Genomic DNA, 23,396 nt, shown 5'->3' with positions numbered 1-23,396 from the left:
AGCAAGGCCTCAACAGAGAGCCTCTATGGGCCCCCACAGCAAATGCCTAGAGAATTGTGGAAAGAATGAAGCTCTTAGGTGTGTGCATATAGTGCACATATGTTTGGCCACATACACATGTGTACATGTAGAAGCTGGAGGTCAATGATGGCCAAGTCTCAGTTACTCTCGACTTGATTTTTTGAGACAGTTTCTCTGGCTGAACCTGGAGCTCACCAATTGGGTAGACTCTCTTGCCAGTGAGTTCCTGTAGTCTACCTTTCTCTACTCTCCCACCACTGCCCCCCAGCAAGCCTTTTCTCAGTCCCAAGAATGAGGCTTTAGTAAGCCACAGTTGAGGACCCTAGAGAACATGTCACATTCAGGAAATGGCACCCAGTTTCTCATGGATGGTGGTGGCTTTTCAGCCATATTTGCTGATGCCATTGGGTAGTTGCTCATCCTCCTGTGGCTGCCATACCTGTTCTTACTCACTCTTGCAGTAGTTCTGCAGAGTAAACATAGACTACAACAGTGTTTCTCAACCAGTGGGAAGCGACCCCTTTGCGGGGTCACATTATCAGGTACCCCACATATCAGATACATTATGATTCATAGCAGTAGAAAAATTACAGTTATGAAGCAACAATAAAATAATTTGTGCTTGGGGGTTGAAGCATTAGGAAAGCTGAGGATCGCTGTGTAGAGGAAGGTGGGGTGGAAGGATGAGTGTGTGCCCACGGGAGGGCTTTTGGGTATGTGGGTAAGTGGCGCTTCCTCCTCCCCTGGGGCGGGGGAGCCTCTGTTCAGCACAGATAGCTCTGGTGGAATCTGGCTCTGCTGCAATCCAGAAGGGCTTCATGGAGGCAGCAGCCTAGAGCGAGGACAGAAGCACTTCCACCTCCCCAAAGCTCTGCCCGGCTGGAGGGAAGACTGTCAATCAGCTGCGTTTCTCTCTTTTTCCTATGTCTGCTCCCTTCCTGCATACCCCTGAGCCACCCCTGGCTTGGCCCTTTCCTTATCCACCATGGTCCCCTTCTGCACTCCTGTCCCATATCCATCTCTCTCTCTCCTTCCACCCTACTGTCTCTCTCACAGGCCCCTTTTTTGTTTCACCTCCGACCTGCCTTTTACACATAACTACAAATTAAAGTCTTGGACCCACATATGAGAGAGTCCGAGTCTGGTTTATTTTCTGTGACATAATAATTCCCAGTTCTATCCATTTCCCTGCATATGCCCTGATTTTCGTTTCTCTTTCCAGCCGAATAAAATTCCGTGTGTGTGTGTGTGTGTGTGTGTGTGTGTGTGTGTGTGTGTGTGTGTACCATATTTTCTTCATCGATTTGTCTATTGATGGAGACCTAGATTGGCTCTATTCCTTAGCCATTGTGAAGAGTGTGTCAGTAAACACGGATATGTGGTAGGGACTCAAAGTCCTTGGGGGGTACAGTCAGGAGCCTGCCACCTTTTCATAAAGATCGCGTCCCTGTGAGGAAGTCACTGAACCCCACGGGTTTCGGTTTGCATGCTGGATAGTTTTGCATCAACAAGCTAAAGTCATCTGAGGTAAGGGAACCTCAATTGAGAAAATGCCTCCATAAGATTGGGCTGTAGGCAAGTGTGTAGGGCAGTGGTTCTCAACTTTCCTAACGCTGCGACACTTTAATACAGTTCTTCAAGTTGTGGTGACCCCCAACCTTAAAATTACTTCATTGCTACTTCACAACTGTAATTTTGCTACTGTTATGAATCATAATGTAAATATCAAAAGACCCTTTCACAGGGTTTGCATATCAAATATCCCACATATTAGATATTTACATTATGATTCATAACAGTAGTAAATTTACAGTTATGAAGTGGCAATGAAAATAATTTTTCTGTTTGCAGGTCACCACAACATGAGGAACTGTTTTAAAGGGTCATAGCATTAGGAAAGTTGAGAACTACTGGCCAAAGGGGTCGGGACCCACCAGATTTGAGAACCACTGCTATAGGGTATTTTCTTAATTAGTGACTGATGGGGGAGGGCCCAGCCCATTGTGGGCGGTGCCTTACCTGGGATGGTGGTCCTGGGTTCCACAAGAAAGCAGACTGAGCAAGCTATGGCAGCAAGCCACTAAGCTGCACTCCTCTATGGCCTCTGCATTAGCGCCTGCCTCCAGGTTCCTGCTCTGCATGAGTTTCTACTCTGATTTCCTCACTGATGGGCTGTTATGTGGAAGTGTAAGCGGAAATAAAGCTGCCTCCTCTCCCCCCTCCCCTCCCAACTTGGTTTTTGGTCATGGTGTTTCATCACAGTAATAGAAACCCTCACTAGGACAGTGTGAATTGGAAATGTTCTCAGGCCTGTGTGTTCAAACACTTGCTTCACAGCTGACAGTGACATTTGTAGACGCTATGGAGTTTTTAGGAGGCAGAGCCTCACAGGAGGAAGTGGGCCACATGCAGTATTGAGTTTTGAGTGTGGAGTGTATACTTCTGTTTCCCACCTTAATCTCTCTGTTTCTTGGGACACCAAGATGTCAGCAAGCTCTCCCACCTGCCACCACGAAGTTGTCCACAGCCATGTCTTCTTGACCATGATGGGCAGTCTCCTGTCAATCACAAAAATAAAATAAAATAAAAAAAAATAAAATAAAATTGTTCCTTCTTATGAGAAGTGCTTCTGAACAGATCTTCAGTCACAACAAGGAGAAAGTAACTAATTCATTAAGCAATGGTTTGGTTCAGTACCCCTCAAATGCCTGTGACTTAAGGGCTTGGTCCCCAGGAACGCTCTCCTGGAAAGTGGTAGAATTTTCAGGAGGTGCAGCCTACTGAGAAGTTAGGTCATTGAGAACATGCTTTTGAAGGGGACACTGGAACCTCAGTCTCCCTTCTCCTGGCCTCTGCTTCCTAGCTACACAAGACAGACAGCTTCCTTGGCCACGTACCCCTACCACAACATCCTCGGGCTACCATAGGTCCACAAACAAGGCCAAATGACTGTGAACTGTAGTTTCTGAAAGGATCAGTCAAAATAAACCATTTCTCTTATTAAGTCAGTTATCCGAGGTATTTTGTCATGTGCAGGAGGAGAACCCGAATGAGATCGTTCTTAAGCTCTGAGCGAGAGTTGGACGTAAGCATCTATGTGGGCCTTTCTGCTCTCATCGGATCCCACGGAAAGCAAATGAAAGGAAACGGGAAGGGGAGACAGCACGTATTGAATTTCTCATTAGCCCCACTGCCTGGTTCTCATTAGTGAGCCTTCTGGGTTACGGACACAAGGGCCAGGGCTTATTTTCATGGCTGAATAGCACATGTGAAATGTAGGCAATTTCTAATCCACACTATATGAGCTTCTCACTCTGCTATCTCACAAAGTAATGGGCAGGACTCATGGAAAACCCCACTAGAATGGCGGCTAATCCTTGCGGGAGGGAGAAGATTGCTGTTCTGCATAAGCTTTTGCTCTCTGCTTAATTAATCTCTAAAACTTTCAGGCCTTAATGAGAATAATTAGACTTGACAGTACTGAGCTTAATGTACAACTACAGACAACAAACACCGCGTTCAGTTTATAAGCTTCCTGAAGCTTGCTGAAAGACGGGCTAATGTTATTTACAGCAGTCCCCATGAGGGGCCAGACGAAGGCTAAGACTGGAAATGCGGCTGTCGATCCCTGAGGACGGTGTCTCTCAGGAACGGGATTCTGTAGCCCCCACCCCACCCCCCTTTTGTGGCTTTTCCTCCATAACAAACCATGGTCTAGACAGGACCTGGCTGGAAATCCCCGTGTTCCCACCCCAGCCACACCTCATTTATCATCACCTTGAATGCAAGGCTCGCTCAAAACCTCCAGGCCTCTCCTGTTCATTATGAATTGAGGGAGCCAGAGAGTTACTGCACACTTGCTGTGCTCCACTCTGTCTGCCAGCTTCTGGAAATACCTCATTTTCCAGAAAAGCATTCATTTGTCAACAGAGGGATAATGTTAAAACCTTAAAGACAAATCAGACAGAAGCCAGGGAGAGCGGCCCGGGAGAGACGATAGCTCTGCCTCAGCGCTGCTGCTCCAATTTGTGAGCCCAACGTCAGCCTCTGCCATCGCTAAGAAAAGGTTTAAACCTCCCTTTGAAATGAGCGGGCTCCCCCTCCCCAGACAGAGGGTCTGGAAGCGTCACTCTGGTGTTCTGGGATGGCCAAGTGTATTTGTCTTCATTCACGGGAGACTTCAGAACGAGGGACTCCAACAACCAGTCAGATTTGGGCAGTTTCTTGTGAGAGACACTTGGAGCTGTCTCTAGGGACAAGTAAAGGAAATCTTATCGGGCCTGCTAGGATGATGGACAGGTTGTTGAGAGCTGGGATGGTGCCACACACCCCTTTCATCCTTGCACTTGGGAAGTCACGGCAGGAGGATGACAAATTTCAGGCCAGCCTGGGCTACACAGTAAGATAAATAAATACAAGTGAGGTTGGATAGCAACACTCAGTTAAGTGATGTTAATTAATGCAGTTGATTAGACAGTGGTGAATGTCACCACCTAAACTATGCTTGAGGTTTGAATAAGGTACAAGGTCCATTTGTAGAGACATGTTTAGAATCAGAAGTCAACAACCATGCAGAGAGGCAATATCCTGTGCTTAGCTGCAGGTGCAGAGCTGCAACATGTGATTAGAAAGCTAACATGTTACCTTGTTAAAAACAAAAATCAACACACACACACACACACACTCTTGCGCATGCACCAGTGGAGAACAGGAACTTTGACCCTGTAAATGGTGTGAGGCTACAGAGCTTTGTTTTTCATTTTCAATCAAGGATCTGAAACGGACTTCAAAGGGCACTCAAGCTGACAGTTTTATTTCCTCCTTGAGGAAGAGGAAAGATGAATGAGCTCCAAGCCAGATCATTCTCAAAATAATTGCAGCCCTGACATATCTAAATGAGTTTGTAAAAGAAAATACAGTAGCAATTGATCTTATTAATTAGAGATGTACCAGGATCGTAATACTCACTTATCCACTGATTGCCTACAGCTATAAAAATAAAATAAAATAAAGCAAAACAATAAGATAATAAAATAAAACAAGTCATTTCCTCCTGGGGAATACAATTTCTTTTATCCCCTAACATAGAAAGTCAGTAACGAAAAATTCCTTGTTGTCCCCAAAGTAGGGGCCATCTCTGACCAGTCTCCCTTTACCTGCAGAGCTGCAAGTGTACATGGATCACGGGATGCCTTACACGGTGTAGTGGCTTGTCACAATCAGCTGAGCGCAGAACTGGACAAATGAAATGTGCTACAAGGAAATAGGAGCCTTGTGGCTTTTTAAGCTGGGCATGTCATTTCCCCGTGAAGAATGGTGGCGTCCTGCCCACTGACGGCTCTTTCTGCTTCTGTCTTCCTAATCCTGTTTTCACTAACAACCACTTAGTGTGACACAGACTCTGAAAGAATAGCTAGTGATCCATTGCTGAGGGACAGACACCTGGGGGAAGGGACCCGGTCACAGCACATGCTTGTGCCATAGGAGGTGGATCTTCAGGTTGGTATACATGTAAACGGTCACTGTTGTTGTAGAAGAGAAAGAATGGAGGGAAGAAAAATAGGAAAATAGGAGGAAGAGGAGGGAGGAGACAGAAATGATTTTCTGGACCCTTGATGTAACCACAAAGGTATGTGTGTGTCTCCTTGTGTGTGTGAGGCGGGGAAATATGGATAGAAGATTTAAAGTAGGAGGTCAAGTCAACTGTGGCCATGGTTTTAAGGCATGTGTGGGCTAAAACCCAGCCTTAGGTTTGTCACTAAGATGGACACTATCAGGGACCTGTATCTGGCCCAGCAGAAGCCAAGTTTTGCAAGCTTGCTCTAAGGGTGTAGTGGGGCCAGAGGAAAGGACATGTTTATGTATAGGCACATATGGATGTGGGTTCAACCCTTTTCTACCCTACTTTCTGAGGCAGGGCTTCTCACTGGATCTGGAGCTCATGTTTTGGCTCATCTGGCTGGCCCATGAGCTCTAAGGCTGTCCTTGCCTGTACACCCAGCAGTGAGGTTCCAAACTCTTGCCACCATGCCAGGCTTCACATGATCCTGAGGACTGGAACTCAGATCCTTATGCTTGCACAACAAACAGTTTCCCCAAAGAGCCATCTTCCCACCCCCCAGGTTTGATGTTAAAAGTGGCTAGAGCCAACCTTTTGTCTTTCAGTTTGTTAGAACACAACGACTCTAGCCAATTGGCTCTCCACATTTGTCGGTGTTACCCAAACAAAGTAAGAACAGACAGGAATATTTTCTGATGCAAAAGACATTCTAAGATTTCTATGACTGTAATTTTACCTTATCAACAAGATTAAATTTATTATGAAATCTTGGATTAACATTAAAAGGAACACCTGGCAGAACCTTTGGGATATTAGAAAACCAAACCCCATCTCATCTGTCTCTTGGCTGCTGTGGCAGGCTTTTCACTGGGGTGTGAAGATGTCACCTGGTGGAGGGACACCAGTTCTGACCTCCAAATTAAGTAGGGTGAGAATGCATTTGCAGGAGTTGATGCTCAGATGCCAAGCGCAGGCCATGGAAAAATACTGGCCCTGAGAGCAAGGCCCCAATTCTGCCTCAAGTACTGAGGAGCCCGTCAGGGAAAGAGAAAGAATACTCCCAACAGATCAAAAGCCAGAGTCTCTTAAAATGGAAATGAACATTTAAAAACGGCCTTTCTCAAGGGAGAAGTATGCAGTAAATCAGAGCTTTTGAAAGACAACTGGGGCCTGTGCTGGTTTTCGAATAACTCACCATTTAATAAATGTTCTATTTTTGCCCCCTTAGGGAAATATACAACTCCACTTGAAGCCTGTGGGCCAAAATAGCTTATACCACCCCATCTCATTTTTACAAGTTTTGTGATGGTGACAAATGTTCTGGAAGCTTCCTTTTTGAAGCTGCATGAAGAGATGAGGTAGTTTAATAAGAGAGAAATGATTTCCTTTGTACACCTGTCTGTGATGGTGAGCCTTTAGCTAGTTACTATTATTGTTGTTGTTGTTGTTTAAATGGGGTCTCACTATGCAGGCCAAGCTGGCCTGGGACTCCTGAGCCTCTTGCCTGGGCCTCCTGAGTGCTGGGAGTCACAAGTGCCACCAAGCAAAGCCTGAGAATGGAATCTTAAGTAGCTATTCTTCAATTTTCCTTTGTCAGAACTTTATAGAAATCACACGAAGTGTGATATGTGCAGTGTGTGTGCATTCTGATGTGTGTTTATGTGTGTACATAAAGCCTTTAAAGCTAGAGAATGTGTCATGGACTCCTCCTCTGTGTTGATAAAAAGCACTCCTTGCATATTTGAATTAAGTTGATGTCCCCCATGGCCATGGGTGCAGTCTGTCCACACCACGTTTCCACAGTGTCGCTTTGCTGTCCAGCGACATCTTGCTTGTCTCTGTCTTTTCTGCTGGTGCACAGTGGACCTGGGAAAACAAGAGCTGGATGCTCAGACTCTTCAAAGTGGTGCCGGCTCGTGTTCCACCTCATGAATGTGCATAGCAAAGTGGAACTTAGGCCATCAGATGGCCAGCACTGTCCCTTTCTGCCAGGGCCTGACAGACATCCCCACAGCATTCAGATGGGATTCCTACTTCACTCAGCCTCAAGCACTGACAGGATGCAGGATCTGAGGGCCAGCTCAAACACCACAAGGAATCCAGGCTTGCATGTTTTCTTTGAGTACAGGCCAGCCAAGACTGTGGCCTCACATAATTCTTCTGCTGGTGTGGAATAGTGCCATTGAAAGATGATTCATGAGAAGAAATTGCCAAGTTTTTAGCTGGAACTGAATGGAAAAAAAATTTTCATTGGGGGGAAAAAAGACCCCAGACATGCACACAGAAGACACATAGAATGAAATTTCTATCTTTAGCTTGGGGATCTACATTCATGACTTCTCTGACTTGGCTGGCACATGGGTAAGGCTCTAGGCACCAAGCGTTTATGCCTTGAGGTGTTTGACTGCGCATTAGAGGCTGGTGTATTATTATAGCTAATACTTGCTTTGTGTTCTTCAGTTTGTAAAGTGCTTTTCCTACAGGTTTTAACTACCTAGTAACCGTGGATATGCATGCCAACATTAACTGACGAGAAAATGATGTCTTTGCAAGAAGCTCATGGGCAATGCACACACAAGCCACTTAATTCAGACCCTCCAGGTGATGTCACAGGCGGTTGCCATCCTCTGACACCAACTGGGTGACCTACAACTGCGTGCTGTTGCCAATGAACTGGAGCCAACTTCGCTCTCACAGATTCAGCAGCCATGTCCCAAAAAGCACTTTTGTCTGACACAATGAGAATTTTGGAGGCTCCCCCAACTGCCAGCAATTCAACAAGTCATGAGTGACTCATGTAACCTAAGAAAGAGCTACTGTTACCATTCCTCTCCCTCCCTCTCTCCCTCCCCCCTCCCTCCCTCCTCCCTCCCTCCCTCCTCCTCCTCCCTCCCTCCCTCCCTCCCTCCCTCCCTCCCCCCTCCCTCCCTCCCTCCCTCCCTCACTTCCTTTGTGTCTGTGTGTGAATGTGGGTGGGCATGTGTGTGTCATGGCACATGTGTGGAGGTCGGAGACGTCTTTCAGGAGTCAGTCCTCTCCTTCCACTGTGTAGCCCCTGGGGATCGAACTTGGGTCTGTAGACATCGTCGCAGACATCTTTTACCCTCTGAGCCATCTCGCTCACCACCTTGCTGTGTTTTAAATGATGAAGCATGCAAATTAATGACCAGATGAAGAGGTTCACAGAGCGAGGTCTTGGGGACTGGAGGCTCGGGGTCAAGCTCTTCATGAAATCCGTGAATGTTTTTCAGCACAAGGAAGTGTGCTATAGCCAGGAACCTGTCTGAGCCTCTATGTTTTTGGGAATTTGTATGAAGGTTTCATTAGATAGGCATAATTGATTTAATCACAGGTTATTAGTAATTGAATTCAACCTCCGGTCCCTCTCCCCTCGCAGGACATTGAGAGGCGGGGCTGAAATTCCAGACTTCTAAACCTGCCCTTGTTTTTTGCTGGGGATTACCCTACTGCTGTCTGAGAGCTCTGGATAATGAGTCACTTCATTAGCATGTGCTCAGCTAGGGTAGAAAGGAGCTTGTTATGAACAACAAAAGATGTTAGACACGTGTCACTCTGACAAATCCCAGAGTTTTTGAAGCTCCTCTGTTCTAGGAACTGGGAATAAAGAAGAGAAATATTCTTTGTTATATTACAATGCCCTCTAGTAGGTACGCGTACGCTGAAAGCGCAGGCCATGCCTTTCTCCTTCGTAAAAACAAGCTGTTCTGTCGGGAGCTGGATCTCACCCTCGTCTCTTGAACATAAAAAATTCTTTGACCAATAAAAGCAACATTCCAATGTCTACATCTAAACCTTAAAAGAGATAGAGACAGCCAAGTTCTTAGGATGCTCAGGTTAGGTGTTCAGATGACCAGGAGCTACAGCCAGCGAGACCTCGAAGGTAGAGAAGATGCTTGGACTCTGCAGGTCCTGACCCAGTGCCCACTGGATAGGGCTGCACCCCTTGCAGCAGAAGAGCCTCTCGGCCGAGCCAAGCACTTCACAGCATCACAGCAACAGTTTTTTACATACTGTGTAGATAGCTCTCTGAGAAGTTTGTATTTGGGTGAGAAAATCTCGCAAAATAATCTCAGACTCATCTCAGTCATGCAGAATTCTATTATATACAGAAGAATGTTAAAGTCAGGTTTAATATTTAAAAAATGAATCCAGAGGCACATGTCCTGTATTAGAAACCACAATATTGGACCCGATTCACTTGGATAGTGTTTGCCCGCCATTTCTGTGTGTCTTCCTGCCACACTCTTCTGAGTTCTCAGCTTAGATTATTTTGTGAGTTCCTCTGGGGGCAGAGAGATGGCTTAGCAATTGTATACTGCTCTTCCTGATCACTTAAGTTTCGTTTGATTCCTCACATGCACATCAGGTAGCTCACCATTGTCTAATTCTGACACCTCCGGCCCACTGGTCACCAACTCCCAAGCACATGCATGTGTACATGCACACACACACACACACACACACACACACACACACACACACACACTTATAATAATAAAATGAATTATTTTTAAAAGAAAGAATCTTCCTCCTAAACATGCAGGTAATGATTTACTTTTAAAAGCAGCTCTTGGGTCTAGTTATAACCACCACTTCCAGTGCCTGTGTTCTTTAGGATTTTATATCCCAAGATCCAAAGGTGTAAAAGTATTTATCAATTTTTTTAAGCTAAATTGTTTTTAAAAGGAACAAGTTTACATTCTCAACCAATTCAAGAGGTAAGAATGTGGGTGACAAAGCAAATCAGTAGCTGTAGTTATTCAGGGATCCAGGCTCCCTCCTTTGAGTGCTCTGCTGGTTTCTGTGTCTCCGGAAGATGGGAAAGGTCCCAGAGGAAGGAGCTCATCTGCAATGTTTTCCACCATGTCTGGAAGTAATCCAGATCACTTCCGTTTTCCACTGAGAACCATCCACATAGCCACACCTGGAAGCCACTAACTGGGTAGCCTGTATGTCCAGGGTCATTTTATTATTGTGGAAGCTACACACTCAGCTTCCGTAAATTACTAATGGGAAAGAGAGACTGGAGTTGGTAGATAATTAAAAATATGTGTCATCGATATGTTGCAGTCTTTGAAGACAACTCGGGAAAATTGTCATTGCAAAATACAATTGACCAAGTACAGTTACATTGTAACAATTAGGTCAGCTATCAACAAGTCTAGCATCAATCCTGTTCAGTGTATGAGGTCTGGAAAGTTGGGTTTAAAAGCCCATGAAGTTGTTGTTAGTCATAACTCTGAGATCCTCCCCTTTTCCTGAGGTCTGTCTTCCACTAGGCACCAAGACTAAGAATGCCAACAGCTTCAGATCCCCAAGAGATGTGGTGTAATTGGCAACAGCCGCTCACATTTCACCTGCTAGTGACTTTGAACCCACTCCTTCCATAAGCACAGGGAGCCATTTCCTCCCTCGTGTTCGTCTCCTAACAGCCCCATCTCACCCTTGGATTTTCACCAGTGTTAACTTGTGAGGGAAAACTCACACTTCCTCGTGTTATTTTGTGTTACTCACGAATTGACATACATCAAATGGACGCTTTGGATTCAGTGGCATACATCTAAATGTTTAAATATGAGGAGTGTTCAAGGGATGCCATTTCACTTAGCAGACAGCGCTAACATCAGTTTTTGAAAGGCTCCCCATCTCCACAATGCAGCCAAAGCTTTATTTATCACCACATTTGCATGTGGTGATGGATTCTTGAGCCAGCCAAACTCATCTAAAAGCAAACTCATTTAGTGTAAAATTGCTTTAAATGTGCCTGCTTTAAAATGGACCACCCTGTTTAAATGTTCCTCAGGATGTAATTAGAAGAAGCTTGAGTTTTGTGGATGAGAGAGAGAGAGAGAGAGAGAGAGAGAGAGAGAGAGAGAGAGAGAGAGAATGCTGAATTCCCTCCCTCTGAATAATTTTTCAACCACTCACCAGGAAAACCACTGATCAAGGAATGATTTACTTTTAATGCAACTTTCCCAATAACAGTTAGTTGAGCAGGGGAGAAATGGTGGGTCACATTCCAACAAAAAAGGAGAATGCATAGAAAGTCATGATGTTTATGACGTCCCGTGTCTCTTGTATCTTTGGCCAAGGGAGAGAAAGAAAACACAGAAAGACAGAAGAAAGGGGAGAGAGACAGAGAGACAGAGACAGAGAGACAGAGAGAGACAGAGACACAGAGAGCAAGCAGCAGACTTGTTTGATGATCTGTGTACCCATTTGCCTTATATGTAGGAACATCTTGCTGTCTCATGAATGAACTAAGATTCTGTCATTCTGGCTCACCTTCTATTCCAGCCAAAGTGAATGGTGGCAATGTTACTTGGAAATTATTCATGTGAATGATCATTGTCCAAATAGGACCTGGTAGCGTTAGATGGTTGTCAAATATCCTGTCCTTAACATGATGAAGAACTTGAGGTTGGACAGTTATCTCAGCCTGAGCCCTGATCCAACCACACTTGATGCCAGCCATTAAAAATAAAAGCCTGTTAAACTTTCAGGACATGCTTGCACATTTTTGGGTACCGCCAAGTTTTCAAGATTTGAGCCAGTTCAGTGGTAGCATCAGCAGACCAGCGTCTCCTAGGCAATGAAAGTAGTTACCATGGAAACCCCAGAGCTGCACACATCAACAGCTTTACAATTTTGACAGTTCAGAAAGTGACTATTTAGGAATTTCAATTAGAGCAGAAATATACACACCAAGATGAAGAAAATGTTTTACAAGTCCATAGGAAATTAGTTAGATATATGTTTTTCTCCCTAATCAGAAGGCAGCCCTTTAAATATATTCTGTACACAGAAATGGGCTTCAGGAGTAATGTGAGAGGCATTCAGTAAAGAGAAAAGACGCTCAAGTTCTTTTATCACCTCTCTTTCCCTGGAAAGGAAATAGGCACCGAGAATAACTAAGTTGTGAAAATGATCAGTGGATTTTTAACAGGGTAGCCACAATACACCCTGCTTGTTAAGTCAGTCAGAGCTGGTGCATTTTACTAATGTTTCTTTTTTTCTTTTCTTTTTTTTTTTTAGAATCCTGTATTTGCTCATTCTGCATAGTTGTGCTGTTCTGGAAGAATAATACTTGAGGGTATTGTTACAACTCTCCTTAGGAGTTCCAGCTCTTCTTTCCTGTCTGGAGATGGAGATGCCTGAGGGTAGGAGACGAGCTCCAGACAGGGGTTCCAAACCTGCCTCAGACCCCAGCCATTCTGTGCCCTGGTTACCTGAGAAATCAGCAGGAGCTTAAGAGAAAACGGTGATACCAGCACATCCTTGCAACAGAAAACTTGGGCCCTATTAGGAGAGCACAGCTGGCTGGGAAGACGGCACTAGGTCTGAATGTTTGATGTGCAAGTGTGAGGACCCGCGTTCCAGTCTCCAATAGCCACCCACATAAAAAGTTAGGCATGGCTATGCGCAAGCCGACATCTACCCCAGCGCTCTGTCAGCTGGGGACAGGAGGACATGAAGCTGGTTGTCCACCAGCCTAGCTCCAAATTCAGCAAGAGATCCTGCTTCAAGGAAGTAAAGAAGGGATCTGAACAACAGATGGTTTCCTCTGGCCTCCCTGTGCTTACACAGCAACTTGCACACACATGTCCACATACATCACTGTGCTGGATAATTTTATATCAGCTTGACACAACCAAAGTCACCTGAGAGGAGGGAACCACAATTAAGGAAAAGCCTAATAAGATTGGGTCATAGGTAGGCCTGTAGGACATTTTCTTAATTAGTAGTGGATGGGGAGGGCGCAGCCTATGGTGGGCAATGCCATCCCTGGGGCAGTGGTCTTTCGTTCTATAAGAAAGCAGGCTGAACAAGCCATGGAGAGCAAGCCAGTAAGCAGCACTCCTCCATGGCCTCTGCATCAGCTCCTGCCTCTAGGTTCCTGCCGTGTTAGAGTTCCTGTCCTGACTTCCTTCAGTGATGGACTATGATGTGGAAGTGTAAGCCAAATAAACCCTTTCCTCCCCAATTTGCTTGTTGGTCACGTTTCATCACAGCAATAGAAACCCTAACTAAGGCAATCACCATGCTAGTTTTTTGTTTGTTTTTTAGAGCAGCAGTTCTCAACCTGTGGGTCACGGTCCCTTTAGAGGTTGCCTAAGACCATCAGAAAACACAGATACTTATATTAGGATTCATAACAGCAGCAAAATTACAGTTATGAAGTAACATTGAAAATAATCTTATAATTGGGGTCACCCCAACATGAGGAACCGTGTTGACAGGTCACAGTGTTAGGAAGATTGAGAACTGCTGAACTAGAGTCATCTGGAAAGAGGGACTCTCAGCTGAGAAAACACCTCCATCAGGTTGGCCTGTAGGCAAGCCTGGGGGGCATTTTCTTGACTGATGATTAATGGGGGGGGGCTTAGCTCATTGTGGGAAGTGCCACCCCTGGGCAGGTGGTCCTGAGTTGTATAAAAAAGTAAATTGAGTGAGCCACAAGGCGCAAGCCAGTAGGTAGCAATCCTTTGTGGTGTTTGCTTCAGATCCTGCCTCCAGGTTTCTGCTTTGAGTTCCTGCCCGGACTTCCCTTAATGGTAGTGTACACCACAGAGTTGTAAACTGAAATAAACCCTTCCTTCCTCGCGTTGCTGTTGGTCGTGGTGTTTATCATAGCAGCAGGAAGCACAGTAGGGCACACACACACCATACCACACCACACACACATACCACACTCACACCATACACACATATACCACATACACACACACCACACATACACATATGCCACACACACATAACACACACACAATACCACACCACACACATAACACACTCACACCATACACACATATATACCACATACACACATATACTACACATAAACATATACCATACACACATAACACACACACACACACCATACCACACCACACACACATACCACACTCATACCATACACACATATATACCACATACACACACACCACACATACACGTAACACACACACACACTCTCCACAAACAAATAATAAAGCCACGAAGCATGGCCGGGCGGTGGTGGCGCACGCCTTTAATCCCAGCACTCGGGAGGCAGAGACAGGCGGATCTCTGTGAGTTCGAGGCCAGCCTGGGCTATCAAGTGAGTCCCAGGAAAGGCGCAAAGCTACACAGAGAAACCCTGTCTCGAAAAACCAAAAAAAAAAAAAAAAAAAAGCCACGAAGCAATCCCAGATTTAACAACAACAGAATTTAGGACCAGTGATTGTGATAGTGATATTGCTAATTTCATTGCCTGATACTAAAATTAATTAATAGTATAAAAGTGTAAAATCCCAACAATTTAGTTGAGTGATCCTATCTTCCTTTATTGAAGCTCTAGAATTGGGCAAGGCTTAATCCATCAAGTAAGAAAGAGAGTAAGTGAACAGCATGGAGTCTGTTAGTTTTGTAGGTAGAAAAAGCAGAAGAAATCAGAAGCTGGTAACTGGAAGCGGATTATTCTCTCCAAGCTCCCTTCCTAATAAGGCTGGGCTACAGATACAGTGAGGTGGATTAGTGATGGCCTGCTGGACATTGGGACATTTCAGGCACCATTTTCTGTAAGGACTAGGTAGAAGGATCTTCCCTGTCATGGCCTTTGAACCTGGCCGGAGAAATTTGACTGTCAACCTTACCCGATTTCTCAGAATGTTAGATAATTTTAGCTTAGCTGAGGTTTGAATTTTAGCATGAGTTACTCCATTCTGATTTTTAGTCTGGTCAGGAGGAGATCAGTGACAAAGCACAGCCCAAAATAATGCCTTCCTATGTTTTTATATTTAACCATATTAATATGAAATTCACTGCCAAGAATGGCTGAATTAATTATTTTGCTTGGCCTTCTCCATCAGATCCTCACATGTCCTGAAGACTGACTCATGGATGGCTTCACCTGGACTTGTGTCTCCTTTTTTCTGGCTGCTTTGGCAATGGAGACAGAAAGAAGAGAGCAGAGTGGGATGGGGAGAGGCTGGCTTGCTAGTTCTCCCAGCCCATGGTCGGCCACACCCCTTCTCAGCTCCAACACTAGGGCTACTGCTAGGCCTGGGTCACTGTGGCATCTCTCGACTATTTCTACAACCTGCCAAGATCAAATTCTTGGTCTAGTGGATTTCAGGGGCACTGTTATGTTTTTGAGTCAAAGCTAAAACTTTGGAGTAAGGGAACTGAGAAAAAGGAATTGAGAAGTCTTAAAATCTGCTGTAAGGGCCCACCCCTTGTTCTGAGACAAGTTCTTGCTAAGTAGCCCAGGCTGACTTTGAACTCACAGCAATCCTCCCACCTTAGCCTCATAAATTCTGTTATTTATTTTCATTAGATTTTACCCCCCAAAAGAGATGAAGGCAAGAATCATTTATAAGTATGATTCGTCCAGAGTCCATCATTCCACGTGAATGACCCTGGCTCCTTTTGTTCCCAACAACAGAGATATAATGTGCAACCACTATCTTGGACACTGAAACAAAAAACTACAGCAAACAGAGAACCAATGTAAACAAACAAACAAAATTCCTGGTCTGGAAGGATCATGAAAGCATAGAGGCATTTCACTGGTGACCATGACAAATGATTGACATTAAACCTTGCCAAATGAAACAAAAGCGAAGCAAATCACAATATCCCTCCATATCACACACCCCCCCCTCAAATCCTGGCCTGAAAATGTATTGAAGAGATGGCAGGAAGCCATCTGATTTACTATTCTAATTCTTCCCAGAGCTTAGCCTGGGATTGTCATATAGAGAGTCCTGAGTACATATTTAATGACTCAATGGTTGAATAAATGAATCAACCTTCAGCTCATAGGTGGATACATAACTGTATACAAATAAGATGAGTGACCAAGCATTGAAAACACATGAGCCAGACTTCTGCTATCTACTTCTGGGAGTGACCCAGACTGCTAGGATTTTCTTTTTCTATGAACTCAGGGCTTCTTGGAGCTCAGGACTGGGGACTACAGGTATTTGGGAGCCACCAGGGAAGTGGGTGCTGGCACCAGAACTTGTCCTCAGGAAGAGTGGTACACAATCCGAACTGCCATGGTGTCGCTCCAGCCCAGGGTGTGGACCCTTTTGGTTGACACTATTGCATTGAGAGTTTGCATTTTCTCTAGAGACATCTGATAAACCTCAATCTTTAGAAGTGTTTTAACCTTGTTCAGCCTACATCCCTTCTGCCTTTAGCAGTGAGCAGGCTCTCTGTAAGATCAGGAGCTATAGAAACTAATATCAGGCTACTCAAGGAAACAGGCACTTGAAGAAATATTTAGCAGGAAGCCTTCATTCTTCACTCAATTTAGCCTTGCTCTTGGCCTCAGAGACCACATTAGAAACAGCCATGGGAAACCCCACAGAACGTACATACACATAACGGACTCTCCACTGGGGTAAGGAACAACCAGATGAACTTTTGTGAAACAGAAGCAAGCTGTTTCTTGGGCTTTGTCTAATTGATTTCATCAAGGTTCATAGTCCACCTTAGCTGGAATGTGGCGATGGGTTTATTTCTCCGAGGGGGAACTCCGACGTCAGTAAAAACATTAGGAGGCTTTTGCGGTTTTCCCAAAGCAATTAATGGATGAAGAAGGCACACCCAGTATCCTCTCTCATTAGTTCCCATGGGGATTTCAGCCAGATCAGTTTCACAGCCTCTCATCCTTCCTTCTGAAGCTACAGTTCCATTCTGGGTTGAAATATACTACAGGATTGAACCTTTTAATTTAAAGAGAAAATGATTTAATTTTTAAGAGCAGTTTGGAGTTTGCAACGAAACCGAGCAGAAGGTACAAAAAGTCTCCTGAACTTTGGGGTTCTACATAAGCATGGCCACCACCTTTAGCGACATCCCCATTGAAATGGCACATTTGTTTTAACTGCTGACCCCGTACACCATCATCCCCTCTTGTCCATAGTTTAGAGTTCCCTCTTGGTGTTACACATTATAAGGACTTGAGGAAAAGGTATGATGATGTATACTCATCATTAATGTGATGCTGAGTGGCTTCACTGTCCTAGAAATCCGGTTCTGCTCATTTCTCCTTCTTTGCCTACAAATCTGTGGCCACCAGAGATCACTTTGCTGTCTTCATAGTTGTGCCGTTTTTTTAGGATGTCATAGTTGACATCTACAGCATGGGCCTTTTTCACAGTGACCTTCTTCACTTCAGAACATGCATTTAGATGTCTTAGTCATTTTATGACTGGATCGCTTATTTCTAGTCCTCCTTTCTCTCTCTCCCTCTCTCTCCCCTCCCTCCCCCCTGTGCGTGCATCCTTGATTTGTTTCTCCAGATCTGGATACTGTGTTGATCATGGGAATCTGAGGTAACTTTGACTTCACATCCATTTGCTTATGAGCCTGGGCAGGATCTGGGTGGCACTGTAGTAAGGACTTTCCATGGAAGCAAGTTCATGGGTCTTTCATAAGCCCTCTACGTAGAGTGTAAGGTGCTAGTGTGTGAGGAGAGAGAAAATAGTTGTCTGTAATACGGGCAATTGAACATTATGGGACTCCTTAGGATGAGTTAAATTCTCTTCTAAGGCTGACCATAATTCAGTGCTACAGTTTCTCGTGTGTGTGTGTGTGTGTGTGTGTGTGTGTGTGTGTGTGTGTGTGTGTGTAGAGATCGGCCACCACAAGGCTTGTCATAGACTCCTTCTCCGAAGGAACCTAGACCCCAGAGGGACAAAGTACTATTTGTGACCCACTCCTTGGCATGTTGTATATATCCCGAAAGCCAGGCCTCTAGCATTCTGGGCTTGCCTTCTCCTGGGTAGTTAAAGGGAGAGAGGAAACGACACAGTGTAAAGCAGCCATGAGTGCGTGAGTCCATGTCAATCATCGAGACTGGCATCTCCACAGAGTGGAGGGGACCTGGGGTTTGCATTACACACAACACCCCGTGAGATCGTTAGGGCCACTCCAAGCACATGGCTTTCAGGGTAGCTCTGGCCCCTCCCTTCTGTGCAAGTAAATGCAACTGGAGTCAACTGGGAGCAAATTAGGGAGGTGAGATAAAGCATACTTACTAAAAACCAGCAAGAAACTCTACTGTCTACTATTAGAAAAATTAGAGACCATTTAACAACATGAGACCATTCTGTGTTGGAAATAAAAGAGGTCTTGAATGGAGAGTGCCAGGCCAACTCGGAGGGCTGATATCCAGGTGAGATCAAATATGGATGGAAGGGCCAGGCCCAGACTAATCTGGGTTTACCTAAGTCCTTATTAGCCGATGAATGAAGACTGCCTGGTGAATCAGATGTGTGAAAATTGGCCAAGCACCAACTTTGCCAATTCAACCCATGTTTCCTTGATTAATTGTATGATTTTACTTGTTTAATCTTCCATGTCAGAGGAAAAACAGCATAGATGTGCCCCAAACCTAGTTCTGTGTCAAAATCAGCTCTAGAAAATGTATAATTCTAATGAAGTATCCATAGCGAAGCTCTGCCAACCTTTTTCCCCCCATGTATTTTTTTTCTTAAGTCCTTTTAGACCTCATGGTCATACCTCATATATTAAGAGTCTAATTTGTTTAACATCTAGGTGCTGAACATAAAGGCACCACTAAACACTGATGAATGGGGCAGCTACTGAGTAGCGATAAATGGGAACGGGGGCCGTACAAAGACAGAGAAAAGTACACACATGATTTTCATTTCCTAATAGGCAGCCTGCCTGGAAACCTGTATCGGGACCTGAAATATGGATTGCTCCAAAGACTGTGAATGTTCCAAATGTCATCCTAAATTAGTAAGTGTCTTTAAATCTTCACTCTTTTGCCACATTTTAGAAATGTTTATTACACATCATAAATCTTATTCATATCCACATAAATTGAGTCCCCAGCCACGAGGGAGACGCGTTCCTCTACCCACGGATCTAAGGTTTTGACATCAAATATTGTGGTTGGAACAAAGGAAGACTCTGCAGAGGAAACTCATTTGAAGAGTAATACTCCTTCTACCTCCTGTGAAGGTGTGAAAAAATTTAATATCTCTGAAACTCTGTTCAGTGAATTTGGGTGAGTGGGAAATAAATTGTCGAGTCCCCCAGTGAATGTTTTCATAACTCATTTATACTACTACATCTGCGTTCTGATTGAGTGCAGCAAGTGCAGTCATGGGGAATAAAACCAATCGAACAGAAATCAAAGTTTGTTAATATAGTATTAAAAAAGTGATTTGTAAAGGTCAGGAATGATCAACACTGTGGTGTGCGTGTATGTCAGAACCACAACAACAACAACAGCAAGACGAGAGAGGGATCAAGGAGTTGCGTTTAGAACACAGGATTGGCTGTCCCAAGATGCCTGCATATCAAACCAGGAACCCAGAAACTGACCCATGGTGGTCAGGCTGTTACCTTTCAAAATATGGATTTTTAAAATGCTATTGAAAATTATATTGTATACTTCTAAAGAGTAGAGAATCCTTTTCTCAGACTTTTGAAAGTCTGAACACGGGCGGTTTTAAGAAAGGCTCACCTGGTTTTCCTGTCTTTTCTCCTCTTGCCTCGAGTTCAAAGTGAAAAGCACTTGGCTCTTTGGAATTGCTGTGACCAGGGAACCCTGTTTGTGGTCCCAGGGAGATAGCCAATGCTTTAGGAAGACATCACCCAGCCCTGTGCTTTCCTGTCTAGGCTTTCTCCAGGCTCATCACTCCAGAGAGGAACATACAGGCGTGAGGTTTGGGGACAATGACCTTTCAGCTTTAGTTCTGCCGAGATTGTTGTGGGTTACATGGCAGAGAAAATGCAGGCAAGAAACCTGGAGCTGAGTCAGGTCCATGGTCTTCTCTAGGGGCCTGGAAAGCCCCCTTCCAGCATTCAGTTTTTAGTTCGAGAGACATTTGCCCTTCCAGATCCCCCTGACCAGTGCCTGGCTAGACTAAAACAAATGATACCAGCTTTGCCCGACCAGCAGAACAACGGAGAAAACATTTTATTTCATTTTCTGTTTTGTGAGACAAGGCCTCACACTGTAGCCAAGAACTTACAATGTAGCCCAGGCTGACCTCGAACTCACAGAAAGTCTCTTAACCTCAGCTTCTCAAGAACTGGGATAAAACAGATTATTGTCTATGCTGCAGCTAACCAGAAAGCTTTTTTTTTTTTAAATGCAGCTTTGTTCCTCCATCTCTGGAGATTCCACCCTAATGATTCTGAGACAGGCTCAGGACACTGCTTTCTTAGAAATGAAACTCTCTGGGTAGCAAACCACAGTGAAGGTGTACCTCTCAGGCTTCCTCCTTCACCATGTACCTGCTATCCCATAGTTACTAGCAAGCACATCAGCACATCTGCGCTGCTTTTCTCTTAGGCAGCTGTCTCTTCTGACCCCCCCCCCCACCACACACACAGGCACACACATAACGTACACCTAAATTATGAGAACCTTAGGCAGGAAAATAACTCACACTAGTTTCTGCAGTATCTCCACTGTCTACTGTAAAGCCTGAAACACAGCCGAGGTCAACTGAAGAAACACTTATTCATTGTAGAACTGTAAATGAATCCTTCCCACTTCTAAAACTCTGCACTTCCCTCTTTTCCACTAACAGCACTAAGATAAAGAGTAACTCTAAATACAAAACCCTTGTGGTCCCATGCATTTGGGGGAAGGAGTGCTCTAGGCCATAACTCTGGATTATGTGATTGCAAAGAAAACACTTTTCCATCATGAAGGAATGTGTTTTCATAAGGAATCATTAACTCTTCTTATGATTGCTGGTTGAAAGCAAGGAGTCTTTGGGGGCTTTTTTCCATCTTTTCTTTTATTAACATAACCCACTGTCCATTGATGAAATAGTTAATAAAGAAACCCACGCAAGATTCTAGGTTATTAAAATTTCCCTTTAGAAGTATATTTTATAGCTGGTGTTGCCGGCTGTCATTAAATCAGCTCACAACCTACTAAAAGAAAAAGAAAGTAGTAAAAATGCCAGTCAGAAAAAAAAAATTAAAAGACCAAAGGCTCATCATTGGAAAACAAGAAACTTTAAGCATTCCCTGAACATTTAACGAATACATCCACTAAAATCTGAACGGCGCCTTCACTTACTCTCAGCCTAAACTGAAGTTAATCCAGACCAGTGCCAGGTACTACCTGTCAGTTACTGCTGGAAAGCCATGTCTCCACGAGAAACGGATCAAGAGGAATAAATAACTTCCAGTGCCTACAAGGATGGATGCACGCGACCAGAATTCTAGATAAATAATGGAAAGCGTGGCCTGAACATCAGGGCTCACATGTCTGTAGATCCTTGATGATCCGCTTTTCATAAATCTGCCTAGCACTAATGACTAGAATGCATTTTTAATAAATTAATTTGGAATAGATGGTACTCTGGAGGGAAGTTGGGACTTGACTCCACATTATTAATAGTTAAAATGGAAGCATCAATTTAGGAACACATCTGCAGCTGCTGTAATACAGAGACAGAGTCCGACCTACATGACACCCCCCACCCCCACAGATGACTTGAACATCACCATGGATTTGCATGGTCCTTACAGATGTTCGGTGGGCTTGCACACGCATTCTTGTTTTTGAAAAATGACTCATTATGTTTGTACCATATATTTTAAGCTGTCTGTTGTACAGTCATTGGCAAGCATTGTCTTAGTCATGCACCACCCTTATGTGTTCCCTGTCTTGGTCCGGCAAGACATCTACCTGGCACCAGGGCTGAGTACTATCCCTGTCAGTGCAATAGAGAACAATGTTCTATCTGGGACAAAGAGGATCAGGGGCTGTGTGCTTGCTTTAGCCAACTGACCTAGAAAGAACAAAGCCTGCATCAGTGCCGGGAGGTTAATCCCTGCAATCCCAAATGCTCAAATACGCTGCTTACATGACCTTCAGTACTTTTTCTAGGTCACCAATGCCTAAGTGTGGATGACCTGCCTATGAGAGGTCGTCCCAGACTCACTGTGGAGTAGCAAATGCTCCGTGATGACTTTTCCTTTACGAGAACTGTAACTAGGGTCTGTCTCCTGAGATCTAATTCCCCATGGCCAAAAGGACTGACATGGGCAGAAGTCCAGGGGGGTTCTGCTTTGCTTAATATCAAACATGACACAGCTACTAGAGTGCTTGACACTTGGCAGGTGCCCAGTACATATGTGTTTGGAGGCTTGTTTGTGTGGATGTACATGTGTGTGCAAGTGCATATAAATGTGTATGTGTGCATGGGTGAGAAAACCAGGTGTTCTTTCTTTCTTTCCCTTTCTTTCTTTCTTTCTTTCTTTCTTTCTTTCTTTCTTTCTTCCTTCCTTCCTTTCTTTCTTTCTTTCTTTCTTTCTTTTAAAACAGTCTCTCACTGGCCTGGAACTCACTGACTCCTCTAGACTGGATGACCAGTAAGACCTAGGGAACTACCTGTATCTACATTCCCAACACCGAGATTAAAAATGTACACCAGCATGGCGAGTTGTTTGTTCGTTCATGTGGATTCTGGGATCTCAGACTCTCACGCTTACACAGCACACACTCTGTTGACCGACCTGTCTCTCTAACCCCAGCACTTAATACTTCTGTGTTGAAACAACGGCTATGTGAATCGCTATAGTTTCAGTCATGAGCAAACCAACTTCCTTCTTTTCACATCCAGTACTGTTCAGTGTGGTACAGACGGAGCTCGCTCTTATGGATTCTTCATCTTGGGACCAAATCAACCATGGATTGAAAATACTTGTTAAAGAAAAAAGAAAGAAAAAAAAGAAAAAAAGGATCCTGAATGTGTACATAGTTTTCTTTATCATTATTCTTTAAACAATACAGGAAAAC

This window comes from Peromyscus californicus, unplaced genomic scaffold (assembly GCF_007827085.1).
Source record: "Peromyscus californicus insignis strain IS unplaced genomic scaffold, ASM782708v3 Scaffold_8__1_contigs__length_139910024, whole genome shotgun sequence".
Taxonomy (NCBI): Eukaryota; Metazoa; Chordata; class Mammalia; order Rodentia; family Cricetidae; genus Peromyscus; species Peromyscus californicus.
This window is presented reverse-complemented; position numbering follows the sequence as displayed.